This window comes from Gavia stellata, chromosome 18, assembly GCF_030936135.1.
Source record: "Gavia stellata isolate bGavSte3 chromosome 18, bGavSte3.hap2, whole genome shotgun sequence".
NCBI classification, from domain to species: Eukaryota; Metazoa; Chordata; class Aves; order Gaviiformes; family Gaviidae; genus Gavia; species Gavia stellata.
Window position 1 is genome coordinate 15,485,601 of NC_082611.1, and position 14,201 is coordinate 15,499,801.

Genomic DNA, 14,201 nt, shown 5'->3' on the forward strand with positions numbered 1-14,201 from the left:
GATTCTTTCTTACTCAGTGCTCTAACAGATTGAAAGGGTTAGAGACCCAGTGTGCTGATGCACTCGACCAATAATTTTTTTAACAGATAAGAAAAAAACTTGACAAATGTTAAAGTAATTAAAATAATGTCCGATTAGTGTATCTTTCTCTAATCTCCCTTTTTTTTTTTTCCAAATATATTCTTTGATGCCTTTTCCCTTCAGGTTAAAGAACTTACCCTTAGTACTACAAGAAAGAAAATAAAGTAAAAAGAAAATAAAGTATAAACAGAATATGGAATGGGTTGCCAGGGGAAAGCTAACGTATTTTACTACCTGGATGGATCATGACATCTTCAGTTAATTTAAAAAAATCTTCCCTATTTTGTATTAAGGGATTAAAGTATTATGAATCTCCTCCAATTTGTAACTCAAAGATAAAATACAACCAAGTTGTAACCCGTAAATCTATTTTTGAAGGAATAGAATCTACGCTGCAAGATTTAAAATGTGTCTACACTGACATAAAGAGCTTCATATTTAAAATATTACAGAGACTGAGATTGCATGTCCAGGTTTGTTTACTTTGAGTCTAACAACAAAGACACACATTAAGTATGATTTAAAGCTTACAAGAAGAGACTAGGAATCCGTAGATACAAATACTGAGCAATCCCACTTGTACCATGAGCCTGCTGTAGATCCTGAGGCAATTCACCCAGTTTGAGATTTCTCATCTAGATGGAGGGAGCAGATAAGGATACATACCTATCTACCGCAGGTGATTCAAAGTTAAGTTCTTCAATACTTGGAGAGCTGCCTCAAATTTCTGTCTTACTCAGATGCTAAAAATAATTACACTGATATTTTGAAGCTGTGTCAGTGGATTTCTACTTATGCAACCTTTTAAAAACAAGGTCCTAAAATGTTAGTTTGTTGAACCAATTTATTGGCTTTCAATAAAGCACCTTTAGGATCTTTTCGGTTACATTTATATGACACAGGCTATACTATTTTAATAATCTGTGCTTAAGATGTATGGTGATGAGGGAATTATTGCACACCTGGGGAGACAGTGTAATTAGAAAAGTGGCACAGTAGAGGAATAAAAATGATTTAAAAATCTTCAGAAATTAACCAGTCACTATTCTGCTGATGTTTATTTTAAGTTGCTATAGGAGCATCCAAGTGAGAAGCATGAACAGAGAATCAAAGGAATTTGTGGTATTATAAATAATTAAAATTTCTGCCCTATCATTTCTCAAGGCTCATAAGAAGCAAGGACGTGCAACCAAGTGGGTCAGACAAATGAATCCATTCACAGAGCTGGTAAAAGAGTCTGCCTGAGCATAGCTAATGTGCTGGGGTAGGAATATTTGAGCAGGTGTAATTATACTAATGATTTATTGAATGTTTGATTAATTGGAAATTAAGTGAATGCACAGTGGCAGAATTGTCATAGCAAATCGTTCAGCTGTTTGGTTAAAAGGTGCTCAATCTCCCTTCAGTAAAGCAATTAAGAACATCCTAAATCATGGAAATGAATTATCTGTGCAGGATTATCTGATGTAATGATACTCTTACACACAAACTAAAACCTATGAACAAACTACCCTAACAAGAAGCGAATTCATGAACATGTGAACTTAAAACACAACTACCTTACATTGCTCATGAAAACAAAGGATTAAGTGGCCCTCCTAACTTCCTGAGATATAATGTGGGAGAGAAACATATACAGAATTACCTGAATAAAGTCTAAGTACCCAGTCTGGAAGGCAGCCTAGAAACCTCTGGAATAGGCTCACATTGCAATTGATTAATCAACTAATTGGTAACAAAGCTATATCCCAGGTAAGTCTTTGAATTAATGTTTTGAATGAGCCTTGTTTTAGAGTAACTTAATAAAGAAGCACTACTGTTGCCTTATTCAAGTTTTTCAAGCGATGGTTACAGAATCTGCCAAAATAGGGTTCTAACATTTCTTTTTCATTCTGAGTTCACTGATTACAAGTCAGCTCCAATTCAAAATTACTTTGAGAGCTAGAGTTGCAGGCTCAGCTTGGGATATGAAACCTAGCTGTTCCCTGGCGTATTTTGACCAATCATTACCATTTGGATCCAGAATTTGTCTTGCAATAGCTTTTTGATAATGTAGTTAATAGAATAAAGCAAAGTCCCCTCATAACTGGGATATTATCAAAAGACTAAGATTATATAATGCAAAGCTAGAATCAGAATATGCAAATGAGTAGTCAGACTGCAGCAGGTAATTACCAATTAATAGGTTTACTATTCTTATAATTTGAAGTATTTGGTAAGGCAGTTAAGAAAATTTTAGAAGAGAACAGTAAGCCCACAGCTAGTTCCTGGAACATAATATTTCTTCAGGAGTTCTATAAAAAATAAACATAGACTTTACTATTAATCTTGATCAGTTTAAGTGAGCCTGTCAGGACATGGATCAGAAGACCACAGGCACACTGCAAACCCAAACTAAAATCAGGGCCAGTAATTTATTTTGTACTTCTGTGGAAGGAACAGGTTTATCTGAGTGGGACAGTGGTGTCAGCTTTGAAAAGGCACATTACCGGGGGTGCTATTCTGTTTGAATGTTTCTGCTTAAGTTTATGCACATTTATGTGTGACAGCTAAAGCAGTTACCTAAACAAGCTGTTTTCTACATAAAACTGGATTTTGTTTTTTAAATAGTCTATATATAGAAGAAATCCTTTATTCGTACAAAGCAGAGCTCTGCCTAATTACTCATCACAGCCATGACTTGAGAGGACCTAGCAGCTACAGAAGATTTGAAGATTTTCATGCCAAATCATGATGACTGTTTTCCCACAAGGCACTAATTATGTCATGATGCAAGCCATATAATGTCTTCAGTTTAAACACAGAGTTCTAATGATCAAAATTAAAAACAATCTGTGTTTTCTACATTTAGCCTCTAAACAGGACTCTTTTTCTATCTACTAATTTTTTTCTCATTATGAGAGGAAAGAGTGGAAGCCCTCTGAGCTTGTTGAAACTTATAAAAGCAACAGGACTAAAGAGAGATCAAGTGAGCTATATCCTATTACTTGTATGCTCACTCTCAATTTCAATAGCTCCTTCACTGGTACTTGAAAACACTTCATACTATAAGCACAGAAAAATGGATGCCACTTGACAAAGTCAAGCATGGAGCAAGTCTGTAACATCATACTGCTCCTCCCTTCCCACTTAGTGGCAGAATCCTCTGATCCTGATTATCAGAAAAGCTTAATTAAAAAAAAACTAGCACTCTTTCCTTTCCCTGCTGTCCTCCCTGCTGTGAAAATCTACTGGTACACCAACTTGTAATTACCAAATTGACTTATTTAAAGATGTGTTCTTTGAATTTCCATTTATCATATTTTGTTCTCCAGCCAATCTGGCTTTTAGCCACTTCAACAAAAACAAACACCACTCTTCCATCCATATAAAAGATGCCAATACAAAGACCATTGCTGAGCTCCAAATTGTCTATCAAGCAGTTGAAATATTACTTACGGTTTTACATAACCCTACAATCTTAAAAAACACATGCATAATTGATAATAACATGCCAAAACATAGTAAATGCACATACACCTAGTATGTTATTCAAAGAGAAATCTCGCAAAGTTAGAAACACTATAGGCACCTTTAGAGGGAGAACCTAGCAAAACAATGAGCAACTGATTCACCACATCGTTGTTTCTAATTTGGTTACTGATAACAAAAGAGGAAAGCTGACTGGAAACAGGTTGACAGAAAACAAGTAACAGCCAGGACATCACCAAGTGTTAATTCCTTTATAACCTGCCACCCCTGAAAGAAAAAGTGTTTGCTGGTTAAAACGCTAATTTTTGCAATTAAAGTGAGGCCCTAAACAAGGTCAACTACAGTCAAGTGATTTACATTACCTGCAAGAGAACTCAGCTACAGTATGTAAGGCAAACACGTATATATTGTTTATTAAAATGTAAAGTAAGGTGGAGAACTAAAATTATATTTAACCTTTACAGAGATGTTAACTTCATGCTGAGGTTCACAGCAGATGAAGACTGCACTAGTGTAATGGATGCATTTGTGTGCCCTTCTGTCACTTTTTTGTATTGATACTTTACCTGCTTCTAGTTCTAGTGAATGGGCTATTCATCAAGTCACTTAGGCAAAAATTCTCGATCACTAAAGAACTGTCTACACTGACTTACACATCACCTCCAAATACATGCCGATGCTGAGATAATTAGTGTAAAAAAAAAAAAAAAAAAAGAGGTGTGCCTAAGCAGATTTAAAAACTAAGAGCAGTCAGTAGTAGATCTATAATTATGTTCAACTCAGAGTAAATCCAGGGGTTAAAAGGTGAGCAACCTTTCAGCCATTTGCATCTAAACATGCATATTGTACTAGAATCTCTGAGTTTCTGAGAAAGTCTGAGCACAAATTTCACAGAATCACCCAACAGTTGAGGTTGAAAGGGGCCTCTTGAGGTCTCCAGTCCAAACCCCCTGCTCAAAGAAGGGTCCGCTACAGCAGCCTGGTTAGAACTTTGTTGAGTCAGGTCTTTAGTATCTCCAAGGATGGAGACTCCAGAACCTCTGTGGGCAACCTGTTCCCGTGTTTGGCCACCCTCAAAATTAAAAAAAAAAAGAACAACAAAAAACCAACAACCCCCCCCCCCTCTTATGTTTAAATGGAATTTCCTGTATTTCAGTTTGTGCCCATTGCCTCTTGTCCTGGCACCGGGCACTACTGAGGAGAGTTTGGATCTGTGCTCTTTACCCCCAACAATCATACCCCTGCAACAGTGACAGCACAGATGGCTGTCTGAAACCATAAAAGCAAACAAAAATCTCACTTTAATAAGTAACATATAACACTTATATGTTGTTTACATCCCTGAATTAATAATTAAGCTGTGGCAGAGAATAAGTAGTATTCATAAGTCATGCAATCTTACGTTTTTTTAATATATGGACAGTAGACAGTAAATCTCCACAGTACAGACAGCTAAAAATATGGCGGTAGTGGTGGGGAAGATGCTATAGCAGCTTCATTGCTGTTTCAGTTTAAGCCAGGTGCCTGGGAGACTTTAAGTAAATTAGGAATCAGTGATGGAATGTGGTACACAGTTCTGGAGATATTACTGCTCAAAGCATCCTGGTGCCAATTGTTGTAGTGATAAGGGCCTGCTGCTTGCCACCAGGCAGAAAGGTTTCATTAACCAACCCCTAGGATTTATTCTTTACAATGTTTTTGACATTTACACAACATTTTTCATTTTTCATTACCCCACAGAAAAACAAGGGGGGGAAAGAATAAAGGATCTCTCGTTTGCCAGACCATCATTTGAAAAGACTGAGCTGGCTTTATGAAAGTTTTTTTATGCAGTCATTTTTTATTTAGTACTGTATTATAATCAACAAAGATCTAAATGCATTTTTAGACTTCGTAGTTTATATAGAGAATCATTAGAAAACAACATTCCCCATAATTTATGTTTTATTAACGGACACAAAAAAACCCCCAACACTCTTATCCCCTTTTACTTCAGTCTTGGTGTTTATTTCCAGCATCTAGAGGGCTAAAATCTTTGTCGGTGTAAATATATGTATTACTACACATACACATTAACATCAGTTGACAGTGTGATATGAAAACTGTATATAATACGTATCAAAATAAGCTTGTGTAGATATTTTTCATTTTTTCCAAAAAATGAAACAGTATTTTCCTATTAAGCAAAAAAATTTTAAAACTTATGAAGCTCGCCCCCTTCCCCCCAACCTGATGCTTTCTAAATTGAATTAGCCAGTAAAATTACAGTTATACCATATCAACTTGATGCTTTATAAGGGGAAAAACTGAGGATGAAAATATTGTTTTCTTTCTTCCATGCACTTAAGTATTTTTGCATGCTTTATCTGGAACTGTGCATGTCTCATCAATTTAGCAAACAGAGAGGGTGAAAACTCATACATAGGAAAACGTTATTTAGAGCAAAATGTTAATTAAACTTTATTTTTAAAGGCTTTTTAAAAAAAAAATCATTCGGTCTTTGTTTGCTTCAATGCACAGGAATAAAATTTACCATAAAAAAATCTGCATACTAATCATAAATACATTTCTTTTCCTCAACCAGCTCCCATAACCATCACACTCCCCATATCAAAATAGGTCATTTTGCAGAGAACATTGAAGCTCAGCAGTTCTGAGCTTTTGGTTTCTCTTTTCTTTTTTTTTTTATAAAGTGAAAGTATTGCAGAGTTGAGAATAGTTTACACGGTGACATCCAGCCCTCTACTACCTATCATCACAGCACAAAATAACATGATAAAAGGAGAACCCTCTCTATAATGTAGTCATACAAAAACTGAAAGCCAGTCATCAGAATGTTCCACATAAAAGCAAAATACAAGCAAGATTTAAGAGTGCAAAGCTCCTTGGAAATGTCCCTCACATTTCTTCCTCTGCATTTGCAACAGATTAATAGTACCTCATGATCTTCAGGGTTAGCACATACGAATAATCTACACTAATAAAGCAGTGAGTTGATAAATACTTTTCCACACTAAGCAGCTGCACATTCCCATATAGGAAAAATAACATAATGAGGCATCCATAATGTCCCCATGACGTAAGAGAAGTGTGGTTGTACGTGAGTACATGAGCACCTTAAAAGAGAAGTAGATTATTGGAACGTATATATGGTTGTCCAATTGCCAAGGCCAAAGGAATATTCTTCATCACACTGCACTAGTGCATTTGCAACTATGATTGAAACCAAAACCAAGATTCTGTGATGATCGTGCACAATATTGTAACTGACTTCTTAACTGTCTATGTTACATTAAAGCAAATTGAGAAGAAAGGTTTTTCCTAGTATTCCCAAAAGATTCTGGCACCTGTATGAAGTTTCGACTGCCTCAGATTATCAACAGCTTCCCTATCACACAGAATTGCCATGGGGCTGGCTTATTCAGGATTAAAAATATAATGAAAAAGCATTAAGTACACCAGATAGCTTTCTACGGGACTTCATAGACCTATTTCTTAGAAATCCTAAGATGGGAACACTGAAAGAGTCATTGGGCGCTTTGAATAAAACTCAAGGTAGAGGCTCCTCATTAGTCCATTTTTTTTTTCCTGCTTCCACTTGAAGATCAGTCAGCGTTATGTCTGGAATAATGTGTTTGGGGAAACATTAAAAAAATTGCATACTTCATTAAAAAGCCACTATATTCTATAGAACACTGAAGGTGTTTGACTTTTCCCTCATAAGGACACCATTTATACTAAAAATGAGATTCCATTTTACAGCATCTTAAAATAATAATAAAAAAAATTAAAAAAAATCATTGGTACCTTTACTGTGTAAAATAAACCAGTACAGTGTTATAGTTGCCACAGAAATCATTTCCAGCATCTGGGTGAACCATAGCACCTTAAAGATGGCCAAAAAGGACCTAGTACATTGTTAAAAGGTCCTCTTATCAATACTATCACAGCCTACATCTAAGCTCCTTCATGCTCATCCACGCAACCCCTTCACAAAAACATTTGTTCCCCATCTTTAAGAAACACTTGAAATCTATCAACAATGCAAATAGGAAGGAACTAAATACACAACACTGTTCAACAGCAGGCACTGAAGAAAGCTTAACCTGAAGTCCTTGTCAGGGATCAGAACAAATGACAAAACAAAACCATTTATTCCCAAGGAAATCAGGAGAAATATTAAACTTTCAGAACTGCTGTTCACTAGATAACAATTCTCTTGCACTGAGTATTTCCTTTTCTAGCCAACCAATTGATTACCTGTGAAAGCAAGGATAAGTGTCTAATCAGGATGACCCCATAGCTTCCTGCTGCCAACATGTAGGTTAGCAAGAGGGCACTATAGCAAACTGGATGCCAGTATAGATCAAGTCAGTGTGTAAAAGGGAGGGACCAAGAGCCCTCCATTTTTCTCTCTGTGTGATGGTTTGGGAAATTAATGTTCATGTTTAATACTAAGTCAGTAACTCTCAAAATCATAAGAACTGAAACAACAGGGGACATGGTTTTGTACCCTCTCTCGCATTTTGTGCATTTATTACTGCTTGCATTGTATTTTCAAGTTTTTCCACTACCACTATATGGAAACGGAGATTTTTTGCCAACTATTAAGCATGGAAGACTTAAATTAAGACTGAGACAAGAAATTTCAAGAAGCAGACCATTAAAGAAATAATCTAGAAAACTTCATATTTAAGAATTAGGGAAAATTTTTAAGCTACACATTTCCATGAATGCACATATATGTCTAAGTAAAACAAAATCTTTAAAAAAATCTTTAAAGAACAGCTATAGGGAATTTTTGAATTATAGGACCACAGAGTATCAGTAACTTTTTCATGTTCTTCCTAAAAAGAATCTGGAACATCTAATTAAATGTCAGCATTCATTTCTTTTCACATTTTTAAGATTGAATTTAGTGGATCTGCTTTCCAAAAACTTCTAACACCAAAATAAATAAAAAAAAAAAAGGAAAAAAAAAAAAGAAAGAAAAAAGAGACAAATTAAATACTGTTTTGTCAGAAAAGTTATTAATTACTTGAAAAGCAGGTATATTAACTATTTTAGTAAGACTGATTCACTATTACGGGATTCTGATGAAGACAACTGATATAATCTGTATAATTAATCTATGTCAACTTGAAGAGATTCTTATCTCCTAAAACAAATTGGTAAAGATAAGAAGAATTGACTTCCTGCCCCTCCCATCTCTCAGATGAATCCATGTTTGAAGAACAGCATTACTGGTTTGTTATTTACTGTAAAGCAAAATCTCACCAACATATTTAGCAAACTTAAAGGGATGAAAGGCTAGCCTCACATTATTATCACAAACAGAAAACAGTAAACTTAAACTAGCAAGCAATTACAGAAGGTTTTGTTTGAATACAGAGAAGTGGCTAAGCAAGAGAATTTCACACATCTCACATCAACGATATCATAAAATTGTCTTCTGCAAATTAAAAAAAATAATCACATGGATTATTCTAAAATAGATTCGTATGTGCCTGAAAAATTAAGACAGTTCAAAAGAACCAATTTTATGTCCTAAGTATGACTGTATGACTGGCTGTTTCTAGAATAATCAAAATTCTTCTGTGACCTAATAAACAGTTCCACCTGTCTCGAGGCTTTACAACAAAAAACTTTACTTTGAAAAGTTATATATGAAAAGGAAGAAGACAAGTCATACAGGAAAATCCGCAAAGAAAAATACGAGTAAATATTAGCCTGAAATTTTGGCTTTGAAAATAAAAAAAAAAAAATCTCACAATCTTTGTACAAATGCATTACTTCCTTTATTGACAGGTATTACTTATATGCCTTAATCATACAGTATCAGCATCATTTTCTGCTGATTTTTTTTCTCATAACCTTATCTCTGAAAAGGCCACGATTATGTAGAAGAGTATTTCTGAGAGACTTCCTTTCAAAGGAAACTATTAGCTACATTGCTAAATAGGCAAAGTTCTATTGCATAAGTTGCTTTACCAAAAGAAGCTATCATGAAACTTACTGGGTTTTCTACAGATTTACGTGATGGAAATTAGGATAAAAATAACTGTGGTAACTAGTCTTTGTCTGTATCTTTAGGGCAACAGTCTGCATTTAGTATTGTAATGGAATGTCTCTACAGAGCTGAGAACTTAGTACCCTTTGCTCAAATCACATTTTCTGCTAAATGTACTGTTCTTTGAAATATAATTAGCTGTCAGCAGAAACCTGATTCAAGAAACTGTTTCCAGTGTTTAAGGGACTTCAAGAATCTGTGTCTACAATTCAGCCAAGGTAGCCACACATGCTCATGAATTATAAAGATAAGTTTGTGATTAAAATTAATCTCTCATATAACACAACAAAAGAATGTATGTTGTGTTGCCACACAGCTTTGGAAAAAACAGACAAACATCTTAGGCAAGTTGTTATAAATGTTTTGTTACTTACACTTATCATCACAGGCTCACTCCTAAAAGCAAGAACAACCACCCACTCACAACAAGATCAGACAAGATTAGCTGAATGACCATTTCAAAAGAAATTAAAATATCAAGTAATATTGTGGGAGAATTGTAACATCTGTAATTGATCATGTCAGCGTAGCCTGTGTATAGGCAATCAGAATCAGAGACTTAATGAAGAATAACGAGAGAGTTCTCTACGGAACCAAGCTTTGGAAGCCAGTAGTAGACTCCAACAATTTTTCATAAGTAGAACAGAATAGGAATTCTTCCTCAAACAGCCAGGTTCTCCATCCAATTCAATAACCAGGTAATTTGTTCCCTTCAGGCAATATCCAGCCCCTGCATTGTACAATAATTTCAGCATTTTCAAAAGGAATTAAACTGATTTAATTATAAAAAAGAGCATGGTCAGATATTTTAGGAACCTCTTTTCACAGACTAGTACTTAGCATGAAATACTAAATTAGAAGATAAGCCATAGCAAGTTAGAGTTTCTTTTTTTTTTCCTATGAGATAAAGTCCCTGATATAACACTATATCTCTGTCAGCTTGTTTATTTTTTTCATTTCCCTCTTTCATGACAGGTAGATATTTAATACCACTGGATGACTTTTATTCATCATGAAAGATCTTTCAGGATTCTTAAGTAATCATTATATTAATAGAAATGCAATTAAGAGTAATTTAGCTAAAAACTGTAAGTCATAACTCCACAGTGTACACCTCCAGTCCTATCTGTATGGACTCACTTCTACGACACATTCAAAATACGACATCTATACAGCAAAATTTCTTCTGCACTAAATCTATGTTAAAATGATATTGGCAGTTGATTCCAACTTCATTAAACCTTAAACAGTTTATTGAATAATTAGAAAATACGATAAACGTACATTTTACGTCTTCAAAGAGCACTGTTACAAAAGGGATGACACATACTAAATTCAGTCTAACTTTTTAATGGATTCCTATCACGAAGCACAAAGAGAAAAATCAACCTGATGAAATAAAGGCAACAGGTATAAACTGTGAATAGACAAGACTGTTACCAAAGATGTTACATTATCTACTGAAAAAATAAAGAAGACAAGAGGAAGAAAAGCCAGTATTGGGGGGGGGGGGGGGGGGGGAGAAGAAGAAAAAAGCCCACAACCAAGGCAAACTTAATCATAGAAGTTGCAAATTCCATGCCTTGTTGCACAAACTTATAGATTTCATAGGATAGAGCCACAGATCCATTTGTGTTAATTAGATATCTAGACAGGCAATCATTAGAGCTAGTCTAGCTAGCTTTAAACACACACAGAGACAACTATTAACACAGCATTAGCCAACCAAGTAAATTCAGACCTTCCAGTTTATGTAAGAACTTATTCTTCAGTTGCCTACAGAATCAAGTTGGATATCATTAATGTGTCTTACCAACTAGAATTTCCCTTTCCATAGATTATAAACAGCTGTATGTATCTACCCTAAACACCAGACTTGGAAATTCTGATAAAAAGTTTAATGTAAGTAATGATAACTGAACTTAAATTTAGAACTATTTCTTGTGCTCCATTGTACACTTTCTAGTAATATTTAATGTAAGAGATCAAATACACTCTGAGACAATATACATTATCGTATTAGCAGTTCGTCGTCAATGGCAGAAAGAATATATGGAATAATATAGGTTATGCAATTTCTGATTTATTCTTTGCACAACTGCTTTAAAATAATACCTACAGAAAAGAAGTTCTCCCTACAAACAGCAATGCCAGTTAAGCTCCCACCTGTTATTAAGCTTGCCAGTCAAAAAATCACGTTCAGCTACACAATATGCCTGCAAATAAACGCCTGTCTAAATAGCCAGGTCCTGCCATGTGCCCTGCAGGGCACAGAAGTCAGACTTTAATCGACTGGCTAGAAAAGGCAAGTTAATAGTTCTGGGTCTCTGGTTTATCCCCAGGAGTTTTACGTTGGAGTTTCATGTTGGAGTTTCACAGTAAAAGAATCCACTGCTAATTTCACTCTCCCTTATATAAATGTCAACCATCATATTAGCCTATCCCTTAAGGACACATTTGCAAGTGTTTTTGTGAAAAATATTATAACAGCAACCTTGTTATGAAAGCCCAAGTTATTTGGCAATCACACACACACATCAATATGTAAAAACAAATAAATAGACTCCCCAGTATTGTCAGCATTAAAACTGCTCAGATGAATATGCTTAAGCATACAATCTATTACAGAGTAAAGCAAATCTCAGAGAAATAAAATACTTTAGAAATGGTGGGTTTTGTGGTATACTTTCAGATTAGTAATGTATTCACTTGTGTTTTGAGCAAATTAATAGAATTGCTTTTCTGAAGAGTTTCAAACATGACTGTCACAAAAATAAATAAAATACACTCTTTTCAAAAGCATCATCCCACAACAATTCACCTACTTATCACCAAATCCTTCAAACTAGTTTTGTATTATATCATTCATATGCTCACTTCGTGAATAGGCTACCACATCTTCTCTCTGCTCATTCTGAACAGAAATAAAAAAATAAAAAGGAAATCCTTATCAAGATACATAATTCCTGCCCTAATCCTCTCCCTCTAATAAAATAATCTAATACAAATAATAATGCTTAAATGACATCAAGAGATTGGGGAGAAAAGGAGGAGGGAGGTGAAAGAGTGAAAAGAAAGCACTGAGGTTTCTGTCACATTCAAGTCCCTTGGACACTAAAAGTGCTCTCATTTTAGCCTGAAGCATACAAAAATACTGTTTAGGAAAGTTTCCAGGTGCCAGCCTGAAAAGTAAATTGCATTTTCTAATGCCTTAAATTAATTTAATCTCTTCATTGCTTGGTTCTTTTGTGGTGGAGAGAGAAAGAGCAGCTGTGACATACATGGCTTTTATGCAAGCTATAAACATGAAACTACAGTTCTAAGTATTTTAATGTAGTACAGTGATCCGGCCATTGGAATGTTTAAATTATTACTATATTCAACAAACAGCAGTGCAGAAAAATAGAACGTGAAAGACTGGCTTGAGAGAAGCCATTTTTAAAAAGTTCAGAATTTTGTTATGCAAAATGCTTACAGAAATAGATTTAGTGGAGTGAGAGTTCACCAAATTAAAAAATAATACACAGAGCCAGTAGAAAAAATTATTTTGGAGTTGTATAAGATCTAAAACAAGACAAGTAAGATAAATATACAGATGAGCTGTAGTGACAGTACAATAATAGAGAATCCTCACCATTACTTCTGTCGAGGATGAGCAAACCTTAAAATAATTTAGAAGTTATTATGAAATTAAGTTGTTGGGGGGGAGGAATAAAAAAAACCCTAATCCATTTATAGAGCAGAAAGGTTTACTAACTGAACGTGTATTTTTTTAGCCTACACTGCCATCTTCTGGTTCTGTAAGTTGTATCGTCATGGTATGTCAAAAGCAACAGTTAAGTTAAACATTTAAACCTAAAAAAGAACAAGCGTTAATAGTATGCACATTTGTATTAATAGAAGATACTGAGGAGATTTGTAGCATTTATATAGAAAAGCTTTGAATATATAAATGAAAAAATTATTCTGAAGTAAAGACAGAACACAATGACAGCAGAACATTCAAATAGACTGACTAAAACTATGGCTAAAAATTCTATGTAATCTTTAACCATGTTTGCCTTGTGGTTTTTTTTTTAATAGTTTATTGAGCTAGGAGTTTAAACTTTGAGTTAAACTATGTAATATGAGAAAGATTGCCAAATAATTCAGGATTGGGGACCTTAAAAGGAAAATGAACAAAGTTCATTTCATTAATTAATAGACTACACCCAACAGTGTATTTTCAAGTACCTGTCTTGTAACATTTAAACTACATACATATAATAAATTGACTCTGTGCTTCACTATGCCAGAAAAAAGAGCATTTTGTTTCTTAAAACGATTATTACGGCATCCTTCTCTAGTTTCTGAAACTACAGCTTACCAACTTTTAGGGTTACCAAGAACAACTTGAGTCATGCTTTAGGTCATGCTAAAACAAAAGTAACAAAGAGACATTTTTGCTAACTAAGGACTAGCCACTGTTTGGATCATCAGTTTGGCCCCAAAATTCAGACCTATAGGATAAAAAACACATGGTATATGTGGCCCTGAGAGAACCTACAGTAAACTTCGGTAGGCTTTAAAAATACAGGAA

At 34.7% G+C, this 14,201-nt stretch overlaps 1 protein-coding gene across 1 annotated transcript in view; it reads right to left on the bottom strand.

Annotated features, from left to right (window-relative positions):
• RBFOX1 (RNA binding fox-1 homolog 1) overlaps positions 1-14,201 on the bottom strand; it is a 1,305,306-nt gene that overhangs the window by 572,360 nt on the left and 718,745 nt on the right. The window lies entirely within an intron of this gene.